The sequence below is a fragment of the Papio anubis genome, chromosome 7 (assembly GCF_008728515.1).
Source record: "Papio anubis isolate 15944 chromosome 7, Panubis1.0, whole genome shotgun sequence".
Classification (NCBI taxonomy): Eukaryota; Metazoa; Chordata; class Mammalia; order Primates; family Cercopithecidae; genus Papio; species Papio anubis.
This window is the reverse complement of record NC_044982.1, coordinates 64,928,247-64,940,891: the sequence shown is the minus strand read 5'-3', so window position 1 is coordinate 64,940,891 and position 12,645 is coordinate 64,928,247. Positions and strand designations below refer to the sequence as shown.

Sequence of the window (12,645 nt, the reverse complement as noted above, 5' to 3'; positions counted from 1 at the left end):
CCTCATGTGGTTTGAAGGGATAGTCTATAGGAAAGTGAATTTTCTTTTCTTTCTTTTTTTTTTTTTGAGACGGAGTCTTGCTTTGTCGCCCAGGCTGGAGTACAGTGGCGCGATCTCCGCTCACTGCAAGCTCCGCCTCCCGGGTTCACGCCATTCTCCTGCCTCAGCCTCCGAGTAGCTGGGACTACAGGCGCCCGCCACCATGCGCGGCTAATTTTTTGTATTTTTAGTAGAGACCGGGTTTCACCGTGTTAGCCAGGATGGTCTCAATCTTCTGACCTCGTGATCCGCCTGCCTCGGCCTCCCAAAGTGCTGGGATTACAGGCGTGAGCCACCGCGCCCGGCGGAAAGTGAATTTTCAAAAGGAACACACAGCCTTAATGTGGGCTATAATTAGGTTCCATAACTGTGGCTTGCCAATGAAACATCTCGTCCCCAACTGTACCTGCAGAACAGTTGAGTTGGAAGGTCATGGGTCAAATCACTAAGTTCTGTGTTAATCCATTTTTGTGGCATAGTCTGTGCTTTTCATCTGGCTCCTCACTACCTCAGTGTATGCTTAAAGGTCTGGCCAAAACTCGATTATTCAAGCAGCACAGAAGGATTTTCTAGTCTTACACCTGCTCTGACATACACAGTCACCTCACTAAACAGATTGGAGATGGAACTAGGAGGGCAGGGGACAGAGGTAGGTCGTGGGATGGGAGGCTAAATAGGTAAAATTTTACTGAAAATATTTGTGGAAAATGTTTTATATTTGATAAGAAAATGATTTATTGAAAATAGCACTAATGCCTTGTTCTCCTGCTATTTCTGTTAATAAGAAATTATAAAATAAGTCTCTAAGAGAAAAGTCATATGGTAGATTTGTTTCCAATGGGAAATAACTTCTAGGGCAGAATTGTTAAGAACAGACAAGAACAACTTAAGAAAACATGTCAATAGAATTAGCTTTGCCTAAATGTCTTTTTTGTTCGTTTTTGTGTTTTTAGGTTTTTTCTTTTCCTTGTTTTTTCTTTTCATAAAAGTCCATGTGGACAAAAACAGTTTTGTCAATTTCCCCGTGCTTTTCCTAGATGGCATTATCTTTGTCAGTCTTTATTGTTCACCAGTCCTCTGCCTTATATCATTTTTACACAATTTCCCTTATTTTTCCTACTTTATATTGTTGCTATATTGTCCTTATTAGATGGTAATCTGAATGAATACATAATTTTTCTCCTGTATGAAACATATCAAGGTAAAGTAGACATGGTGATCATGATCAGGAAACCAGGGGAATAAAATGAACTAAATGAAGGGCATCATTTGGTTTGTTGATAGAGTGCAAAGAGAAAGGAAAGAAGGTGAGTGATGAGTTCTTATGTCGATAAATAGCCCGGTAGGTTCCTGAAGACTGGACAAAGAGCCAGAGAACTCAGAGGGCCAAATCTGTGGTCTGACTCCAATGATAATAGTCATGATTATATTTATTTTATTATATGATGTGATACTATAATGGTAAATTACAGGAGACAAGGGCGACAAGGAGGATATTCATATTTATTGGTCCTGTAAAAAAAAAAAAAAAAAAGGACCAATATTTAGGAAGACTTTCAGAGTGTTAAGAGGACTAATTTGCTTATCTTGTATCATAAACTGCTCTCTCTCTTTTAAAAAATTTTTTGTAGAACCCAAATAAATCTATTTGTAGAACACAAATAAATTCAATAAGGGTAACATCATTCTGTTTTCAAAATCTGTGCTTATAACATGTTAAAAGCCAACTCATACCTAATGAGCACTTAACAATGTGATAGAAAATATTCTGAACACTTATAATCCATACAACTACCCAATTAGATAGTTATTACTGGTTTTCTTTTCTATTTTACATATGAGGAAACTCTAGCACAAAGAGTGTAAGTGACTTATCCAAGATTACCTACATAGGACGTTTTGAGTGGCTCTCCCACCTGCACCATCTGATTCTAGAACACACATACTTAAAGAAAACAATAGTGAGTGTGAGGAACATCACATCCATCATGTGTTCCTACCATGTAAGGAAGATGAAGAGATCTAAGAAATCAAAAGTTTTCCTAGAACCTTACTCTCGAGTAGAGAAGTCATAAAAGAAGAAGAAAAAAAGGCAAGTCAGAGTTTTAACTCTTCATACTTCAAACTAGGGCTTGGTTTTCATAAGCTACTACAGTTGTGGGATTTATTTTATTTTTTGTAAGATCTAATGAAGGAAGTGAATCTTTTGAAAGAGATTAAGATTTATATGGGCGAAAGGAAAAGGAGAGAATATTTCTAGTGACAAGATTACATTCACCAGCCTGAGTCCTTTGCTCCTGGAAAAGAGCAACTGTTAAGAAAATCCCCATCATTTTGTTTTCTGGGAAAGAACTTGCTTCAAATAATCATCCTCCCCTGTGTGAATTAGATAATAATCATAGATGTCCCCCTTCTTTACTTAAGACATAGTCAGACACAGACCCTCCAAATTTTCATTCTTTGATTCATAGATAATTATCTGAGATATTTTTTCTCTATTGACCAATCAGGACAAAATACTCCTTATTTGACAAACTTAAGTTTCTCCCCTTCTTCCAGGTTCACAAACTGTGACCCATCCTCAGCCTGAGCTCTGTAAGAGCACATCCCAAGAATCAGCTGATTGCAAGTAAAGATATTCCTCAACCAATTATCCTATCATAACACCCAGTCATCCCACTTCCCCTCACCAGGATTCTTATAGTTTTGTTTACCTTTCCCTATAAAAGAAAACCCCTTTTGTCCACCACCTTTGAGATAACTTGCAGATCTTCTGGTCAGAGTATTCTCTCTATTGCAGTGGTCCCTCTCACCTTATTGTAATCATCCATTTCCCACTCTTGCAACAGTCTTCAAATAAACCCTCCTTATCTAAGTCTGGACTTGTTTTTATTTGATGCTAGGAAAATAACAATATTACAAAACACATACATTTGTACATACATACATATATACAGAGGAATAAAGGGTTTTGTTATTTATAGGATAGGAAAGAACTAGCCTAAGCAGAGCAAAACAGTATATTTTGCAGAATAGAGGGAAATATTGTGTGAACAGCCTGGAATAACCTGACTTTGATTCATTATTAAGCTGAATAATCATAACCAACAGCTGTAGTAAAGACACTGTCATCTCTAATGTATTGAGTGTTTACACTGTGCCAAGTGAATTATGTGCTTATGAAGAGTGGCAGAATATGCCACCCCAAAATATGCCACTTTGACATAAGGATTAATTCAAGCTAATAGCACTTGAAAAACACCAGATGCAAGAAGAACATGCTAATTTCCCCATTTCTTCCTGAAAACAGGGGAAAAAACACTCCTGTGTGAATGATGTCCTCCCTGTACCAAGAGAAAAGAAACACTGTTCAATGGGGAGTCAGAGTCAAGATTATTATGTACAAACCTTCTTAAAATAATTCTTATCATTAGTTAGCCTCCTCATACAATTCAGTTACTTTTCCACCATAGCCTCTCTTTTTTCAACCTAATACAAAAGTGCATAGGTTTTGCAGTTTCTTTGGGTCTTCATTTCCTTATGAGTGTTCCCGTGTCAAGTAAAACTTATATGAAATGTGCGTACTTTTCTTCTATTAATTTGTCTTATGTCAATTTGATTCTTGGGCCCAGCTAGGACACTAGAGGGTAAAGGTGAAGTTTTGCCTCTCCTACACTTACCTTCTTTAAACCTAACATGAGCCCTGTTAATTAGAGATCATTTACTATAGACTGAATTGTTTCTGCACCAAATCCAAATTTTGAAGCCCTAACTCCTAATGTGACTGTATTTGAAGATAGAGCCAATAAAGAGATAATAAAGATTAAGTGAGATCATAAGGGAAGGGCCTGTAGTACTGGTGTCCTTACAAGAAGAGGAAGAGATGACAGAGACCTCTCTCTCCTTCTGCATGCATACAGTGGAAGTAAATGAGAGGACACAATGAGAGAAGTTGGCTGTGTGCAAGTCAGACAAAGAGCTTTCACCAGAAACCACTCTGATGGCATCTTGATCTGGTACTTTTGGCCTCCAGAACTGTCAGAAAATACATTTCTGTTGTTTAAGCTACCCCTTCAGTGGCATTTTGTTGTGGCAGCCTGAGCTGACTAATAAACTGGCATTATCCATATTTTTTAAATGCAGAAATTGGAGCATAAAGAGTAAGTCCTTTAGCTGATAAATACAGATCTGATATTCAAACTGTCTGATGGCAAACAAAGGCTGGTCTTTAAACCACTCTGCTGATCTCCTATCAATGAGTGGGAGCTGCCAGCAGTGCTAGTGAGATTTCACTGGAAGAGATCAAGCAAAAACCGACCAACAACTTAACAAAACATGTCAAGTCTCAGAAAGGTATATAGATAAGGTTAACCTAGAGTGCTTTAACTCCAGATTATTTGCTCCTATAACCCAGATCAGGGTGACTAGATATAGGACAGCGTGATGATGATAGAAATACAGATACAGGGAGAAAAAATGCTGTATGTCAAAAACACTTGTAATTTTAAAGCAATGAAAGGAACTCACTGGAAAACATTCAATAATATTTTGGTGAAAAGTTACCATACTTATCCATGTTGTCTCACGCCACAGAATCAGTCATGCCTTTATTTTAATACAATTCCATAGCATTTTCAATACATACCTATTGGTTAATTGTTTCTACTAAGTTGGGTTCCATTTGCTTTTTTTCACATAATACTGTAGTGCAGACAGTATTCCAGGGTATTATGTTCAAATCTACCAGGTATATTGATAGCTGTTTTCTCATATTGTATTTATTGTATTATGTGCTATAGTTTACTTAATCTGAGCACTATCATTTGGCTTTTAGACTATTTTAAATTTTTCTTTTTTATAACTTATAAAGAAAAATTCTAGCCTTTAAAAAACAAAGTGCCTTTGAAAAATGTATGCATAACTCCATGCATATGTTTGTGCAATTCTTATAAGATTTTCTTCTAAGATTCTGAGGTATTAACTTTCTAGATTCAAGTGTTAGGCATATTTTAAATTGACATAGAAATTGCCAAATTACTGTTTAAAAAGGGATAAGCTTTGTTGCTCATTAACAAGAAATGAAGTGCCCATAATCCTTGGCAACAGTAAATTTAATCAACTCTTTACATTTTTATTTTCCCTCTGTCTATAATAACAAAAATATGATTTGTAAGAACATGTAATTGAAATAACAAACCTGCTCTGTATTAGAACTACTTAATTGACCTTGTTTATATAAAGGTGTAGGGGCATGAAGTGAAAACTAAAAGTATCCTGAGCCTAGTCTCAGAATTAATCCTTGCTAATGGTTTTTACACTCCTTGTGTAATGATTAGTGTTCTGCTTTTTTTATTTACAATATCCTGGATATCCCTTAGTATTATTAGCACACTATTTTAAAAAGTTAAGGAGTATTTAACTGAATATATTTATAATATTGCATTCAACCAGCTTCATACTGGTAAATATTAAAGTGTTTGCTATTTTTATAAAACCATAGTAAACACTCTTGTATATAACATCTTTTTTGAGTATACCTAGAAGAATGAGAGATTTTAAATGAGTGAAAAAAACTGACTCAGTGATTATAAACATAGTTTTGCATAAAAAGGTGCAACAATTAGACCACATAAATCTGATGTTAGAGAAAATTAAAAGGAAAGCGATGGAAAACTTTGGTGCATGGTACCTTCAAACCAGCATTTAGTTTGGTAAATGATAATATGCTAAAAAATGTATAATCATGATTTTTCATGAAACCAAGATTTTAATGTAACAAAAATTTTTCCTCCGTATTAAGAAAGATGTTAATCAAACTCATGAAGGAAAAAAATGTGCTTATGCAGAAATTCATATTGGAAGATATGACAGCCACTCAGACCAAAAAGCATTTTCCCATAGAGCATCCAGGAGATTGAGTTACTGAGGGGTTTGCCCTGGATCACACGCATCCTTGGTGGTAAAGCAGATTAATTTTTTGGCGAAAAATTATGTGGTACAGCCTAATTTTGTTATATGTATAGCTTGCTGAGAAGTCACGTCAAGGCTTTAAGGTATCCATCACCTGAATAACACACATTGTACCCAGTAATTTGTTATCATCCATCCTCTTCCACTCTAGTCTCCATTCCCCTTGCTAGTCTCCATTTTTTACTATTATCATTCCACTCTCTAAATTTGAATCCAGGCTGATCAATCCCAGAATCTTCCCTCTTTGGTACTGTACTATACTATGCTATACTATACTATACCGAAGAGGAAAGATTGCCAAAAACAAGGTAGACAATGTTCTTAGAAAGCGTGATGTTCTGTCTGAAAATGTTACCAACACAAGAATACAAGCATTGGGGATAAGGCAGATGCCCAGGCGTGAGAAGCTAAAGGATCTTTTCTAGTCAGTCTTGTAGTAACGTGTTTCAAAGTGGAGTTCTAGAGAACTGCCCCTGCATATGGACGTCAAGGTACCTGTGAAAATATAAATGTTACATTTATTGAATATAAGCAAGGCCTTGAAAGCACTATTCTGATCTGTAGAATCATTAGCATTATAAAGTTTCAATAAATGTAAGAATAAAATATTGGAGGTAAAATTGCACAAGCAACATTGGTCATATTTCAGACACTAAATAGATATTTATTGAAATGTTGTTTTATTATTTTATAAGGTTGTACACATTTCATAACACACTATGCTAGAAGTAGCATTTTAAAACATTTTATTAATTCACAGGAAAATACAAAATTTCCAAGATTTTCACATTAAATAACAGTAAATAGAAATATGAAATTTATTTATCTCATAACTATTGCTAGACCATAAATGAATTAGAATCTTTAAATGTTGCCCTTGTTGAGAAAACTAAACCAGACTAAACAAAAATCACTGAATAATACATTTATTTATCTCAATATGTGTAAAGTCCTAAGCAATTAAAAAAAGTATCCAACCACCAAGTTCTGAATTAATGTGCTTCCAGCTCTTCACTATATGTTAGACATGTATTTTATTTAATAGAGATTATAACACTTACTGACTTCAAGTTTGGCTGAGTTTCATTAATGGAGGAGAGAAGAAATACCATAACCCATTATTGTGTGTCTATTTCAATGGAAGAATGTGCTTTACACCACTGAACAAATAGAAATATGACTTGGTGTTTATATATCTTTTGTAGTCAATTAGTGAAATAATCATCTCATTTTAATGAAATGTAATTTTGACCATCCAGTCCCACAAATTAGTTCATAGTATAATGTCAGACATTCTTGTTTTGCAAATAAATTTATCACACAATTCCTTTAAAGAAATGTGCTATCTAATGCATTTTAAACACTTTTTTCAGGCACATTAAAAAGTAAGCACAGTTGAATTCTGAGGCATTTGAAAGCAAATTATGGTATTAATATAATGGTCTTTATTATATATGTATATCAAACTGATTCTACAAACTGCCAGTCAAGAATAAGATTTTCACAAGCACGTAAAGGGAAATTTATAATTTCCAGAGGAAAAAAAAAAGCGAATACTTCCGCCTCCTGTGGAATAATCAGAAAGAAAGGAAGGTTTCTCCGTGGGGTAATTCCAAATATTGTTCTGGATCCAGAAACTATACAATTTAATTACAAGAAATACGATATATTTTAGGTCAACCAAAGTTTGGTGAACTACTAAGAAGCATATATTGCATTTCACAGTGGTTAAGAACACAGATGTCAGTCTGTGTGAAGTGGGATCATATATTTAATCAGCTGTGAGACTTCAGCAAATTCCTGAGAATTCAGTTCCTTCATAATTTTGCTTTAGTTTCCTCATCTGTAAAACATAGATTAATACTAATATTAATAAAAATTCCTTGGTAACATTAGAAGATTGTAGATTACCTCATGCAAATCACCTAGAATAGTGTCTAGAACATAGTAGGTGGTATGTAAAGATCAGCTGTTGATATGAGTGTTGTTGAACTATATAAAGAAAGATTTTTCTGTTTAACAAGCTCATCATCTAGCATGCGTTAGTCTAGCCTAGAGAGTACCCAGGAGAAGTATCATTGTGGTGTGTTAAGTATTAAAATTGAGTAGCTTCAAAGTGTCTCGTATCTTGTTTTACAGGTAGGACGCTAGACATCATCAAAGATATAATTTAATAGTTATAAACCTCCTGGTAAATACACTTGCCTGTGATAAGATATCTGTGTCAAGATTATTTGCCCTTTAGCATTTTCTTAGACTGAGATATAATTGAATTTTCCCTTTAAAAGTCTTTGGAGAGCTCCACATAGAAAAGCACTAGTAGAATGTATAGCATCAGCAGCTACCAATTGCTATACAGCAAATTTAAGAGCTAAGCACATCAGAGATTGATACAGTCTATTGCCTACAAATATTAAGACATTATGTAATTATTGATGCTACTCATCTATGGTTTTCTCTAGTCTAGAAAATACCAAATAATATTTAATGTTGGAGACAATACTTATGAAAAACAAACAATCTATATGATATTTTCTAATTTTTATTTTTAAGGCCACAGCTGTGTCAAACATAGACTAATCATAAGGCTTGCCAAGCCTTTTAACTTTATAGGGAAGTTGGTTGGATATTTAGGAGTGGGCTGGCCCCTACATTAGTATAATTGTATAAGTGTCTCTGCAATTGCTTTTAAGCTTTTTCCCCCAGGAAAAACTGGAAAATATATTATTATTATTATTAATTAAAATACATAACTGACAATGTATAGTATTATCCAGGATACTTAGGAGACCACTTTAGCTATAGGGTAAATTTTTAAATCTCAGATTAAAAGTTGATAAATTAATAAAACACATGTGCTATGTGCTATTTTGGTCAAGTATTCTTTTTCTCTCTTTTTTTTTTTTTTTTTTTTTTAGGGAGAGTCTTGCTCTGTTGTCCAGGCTGGAATGCAGTGGTGCAATCTCAGCTCACTGCAAACTCTGCCTTCTGGGTTCCAGTGATCCTCCAACCTCATCCTCCCAAGTAGCTAGGATTGATTACAGGCTCACCAACACACCCGGCTAATTTTTGTATTTTTAGTACAGACGGGGTTTCACCATGTTGGCCAGGCTGGTCTTGAACTACTGACCTCAAGTGATCAGTCCACCTTGGCCTCTCAAAATGTTGGGATTAGAGGCATGAGCCACCATACCCAGTCAAGTATTCTCTTTCTAAATCCTAAACAATAAAACCATTAAAAAAAAAAAAACTCAATTATTTATGTTTTCCTTTAAGCTGTAGCATTCTTCCTCTGATAATACAACTGATTCAAACTCTGGTCATCACTCTCTTACAACAATCAAGACTGCCCCTAGAGATTTAAGATTTTTCAGTGCTTGAAGGAGGTCTGTGTGTACAATATAGAGCAAATATCTATATCCATGTACATCATGAAATTGCAATTAAAGCCAGAATTATGCCCTAGAAATCTAGTCAGCAAGGATCTAAGCCATATCTTTTGGCAAATATAAAACAGGTAACTTAAAACACATAATGAATCATGATACACAAGCTAGGAAATGACTCAAGAAGCACAAAGATGTAGGACCCTACACTGAAGAGGGAGTCTACATTAAAGAGGCCACACAAAATTTGACTGAAATTGTAAGAGATGCCTAATGAAGAGCAGGTTCACAGATTGCTGAGGAGTAACTATTCATGGACCTATAAAAGGAAGAGATAAACAGTAAATGAGAGAAAACTCTAGAAGAAAACTATATTCTCTGTTTACTTTTCCCCTGGTCTATATGCAAATATCAACAAAGTGAAGAGTCTCTGTACTTTATAATTCTTAGAGCTAGATTTGTTTCCTAATTAATAACAATGTGAAAACTTCTCAATTAAAAATTATATGGTACACAGAAATGGAGGCTCAAGAATTGCATTATCTTTATTCTGAGATGAACGTCATCTCACTATCATGCAGAGGGAGATGGCTCCAGGTGGCCTCAGAGACATCAGGTTTAGCAAGATTCCATGTCTCTCATAAGAGCTATGAAGAATCATAGTGTTTTCAAATGAAAACTCAATAATAAGTAAAATTAATTTTCCTCATGTGGGAAGTTGAAATTTTTCTGTTTCTTCTTTATGCAATCTAAAGCCAAATAAATCTAAATTCAGTAGGAGTTTGTGTGAGTGTGTATGTGTAATTACATAATTTTAGATCTAAAATGTGTTTTTTTGGTCTTTTTATGTTTTTCTAAATATCATGTCTAGATATATTTCTACAGACCCCAAATTCACAGTTAATTATACATAATTGTATACAATTCTCTATTCCTTTTTACTTAAAGGATGATAGACCAAAATGATAATATTCTTGAAAGTCAAGACAGTTATGTGTTCCTCCTTATTTGTTTAATTTTCTGAATACCATCTTTATTATTTATACATACATTACACTGATTGAGCACTAACTCAATTTGCCAGCTACTCTATAAAATGCTTTGGAAATGTGTCGTTTACTTTTCGTGATAATTCTAAGAGTTCTGTACTATCATTACATCCAGTTTTCAAGCAGGAAAACTGAGATTAAGTAACTTGCTTAGGAACATGTCACATAGACAGTAATTGATGATAGGCAGTTGACATCAGAGGTCACATGCTTAACCAATATGAGATTCTGCACTCTTGAAACATAAAAGAAAGTCCTTGCTATACAGGCTTCCTGTATTCTGGCACCTTGATGCCTGAATTCAAATAGATTCTTCAATTTATGTCCATTTTAATTCTCATAATGAGTCTATAAATTAGGTATTATTTTACCATATGATTATACAGATAGATAAATGAGGCTTAGAGAAGTTAAATAACTAATGTGACTAAAAGAACATGGCTAGTAAGTGGAAAAGCCAGTGTTGACACGAATGTTTTGACTCTAAAGCCTATGCTCTTTGTAATATATTGCACCATCAGTCATTTCATTTTTATTAATCATTCAAACAATGTTGCATGATAGTCCTATTATCTACATTCTTATAAGCAATGGAACAGGTTAAGTGTTGCATCTGAGTTCACGTAGGTATTAAGTAGCAAACATGGGTTCTAGGCCAGTCTGTTTGACTCTGAAGTTCATTCCTTGTGATAATCCTTTGTTACTGAGACATTCTTTTGATCAAGCTACCCCTCATTTTCATATTTTTGTTTATTGATTTAACTTTTGCTATATGATCCTGTTTGCAGGTAAATGCATCTTAAACATAAACTTGACCATTTTATAGTAGTCATTTGTTTTCCTAATCCTGATTCAGGTGATACTTGAAAAACATAAATGACTTAGAAAGGCAATAGCCAAAAACAATGATATTACTATATAATATTTATAAAATATGTTTCACTGGAAATGAGTGTACACTATTTGGAATGTTTTAAGTGAGTCAAGATTTTATTTGAATAACATAAATATTGTATTTTATTTATTTAAATAATTCTTCATTCTACCAAGGAATTATTTAAGGAGTCTCTGGAGTGCTATTTCTTATATGTTAATAAATGATTTCTGGAATATATCTTCTTTCACAAATAAATTCAGTGACTATACAAGCTATTTTTAATTTAGAGATTGTATTATTCACGATATTAGCAGCAAACAGATGGCACACTCACATTAGGATCTTTTGAGGAAAGCTTATTTGCAAACAACTAATTACAAAGCATGGGAAGGGTGTGGGAAAATCACAAGGACTAGAGCGTAAATCTGAAGCTGTCATTAGCCCTAGGCCTCAATGAATAAATGAACAGAGAGTTTGCTGGAATGAAGAAGGATTAAGAGTTGCATAGATTCAATACTATTTTTTATCCAACTACCAATAACATTCTTCACAGAATTAGCCCATCAATGACAGATTGTATAAAGAAAACATGGTTCATATATACTATGGATTACTACGTAACCACGAAAAAGAATAAGATCATCTCCTTGTGGGATCATGGATGGAGCTGCAGGCAATTATCTTTGGCAAAGTAATGCAGGCACAGAAAATCAAATATTGCATGTTCTCACTTTTAGGTGGGAGCTGAATGATGAGAACTCATGGACATAAATTGGTGAACAACAGACACTTAAGTTGGAGGGTGAAAGGAAGGAGAGAATTAGAAAAAAAAATAACTATTGGATTCTAGACTTAGTTCTTGGGTGACAAAATAATCCATACAACAAACCCCTATGACACAAGTTTACCTACATAACAAACCTGTACATTTATCCTGAGCACATGAGCATTTACTAAGATGGTGCCATTTTGTTTAATCCATCTTCCTGGAAATCATGTTGCTGAATCCCAGTCCTGATCCCTACTTTTTTGCTTAAATACTGTTTTACAAAAGTGATCCCCTCACTGTTCTCTATGCACATATCTAGTGTGAAACTTAAGAAAGGGGTGAAGTTACTCCATAAAGGATATTAGTCCTGGTGTTCATGTTTGTGTATGTGGTAACTTACATATAAAAAAAAGGCACCTCTCTTAGCTTTATTCTGAGTGCCTCTTTGTTAGTTCTGTCTAGAGTCTATGCTCCTCACAAATAGCCCAGCATCACTGGGGCATCCATATTAATCAGCTATGATAGAATAACTGCTCAAATAAGATTTTAGGGCAG

The 12,645-nt window shown here is 34.5% G+C and overlaps 1 long non-coding RNA gene across 1 annotated transcript in view; it reads right to left on the bottom strand.

Annotated features, from left to right (window-relative positions):
• Positions 1 to 269: 269 nt before the first annotated feature.
• The window catches only part of LOC103886209, a 46,421-nt gene continuing 34,045 nt past the window's right edge, over positions 270 to 12,645 (bottom strand). The window contains exon 3 of the long non-coding RNA XR_002523344.2: positions 270 to 7,852. This is a non-coding gene — a long non-coding RNA (uncharacterized LOC103886209). The remainder of the gene's footprint in view (positions 7,853 to 12,645) is intronic.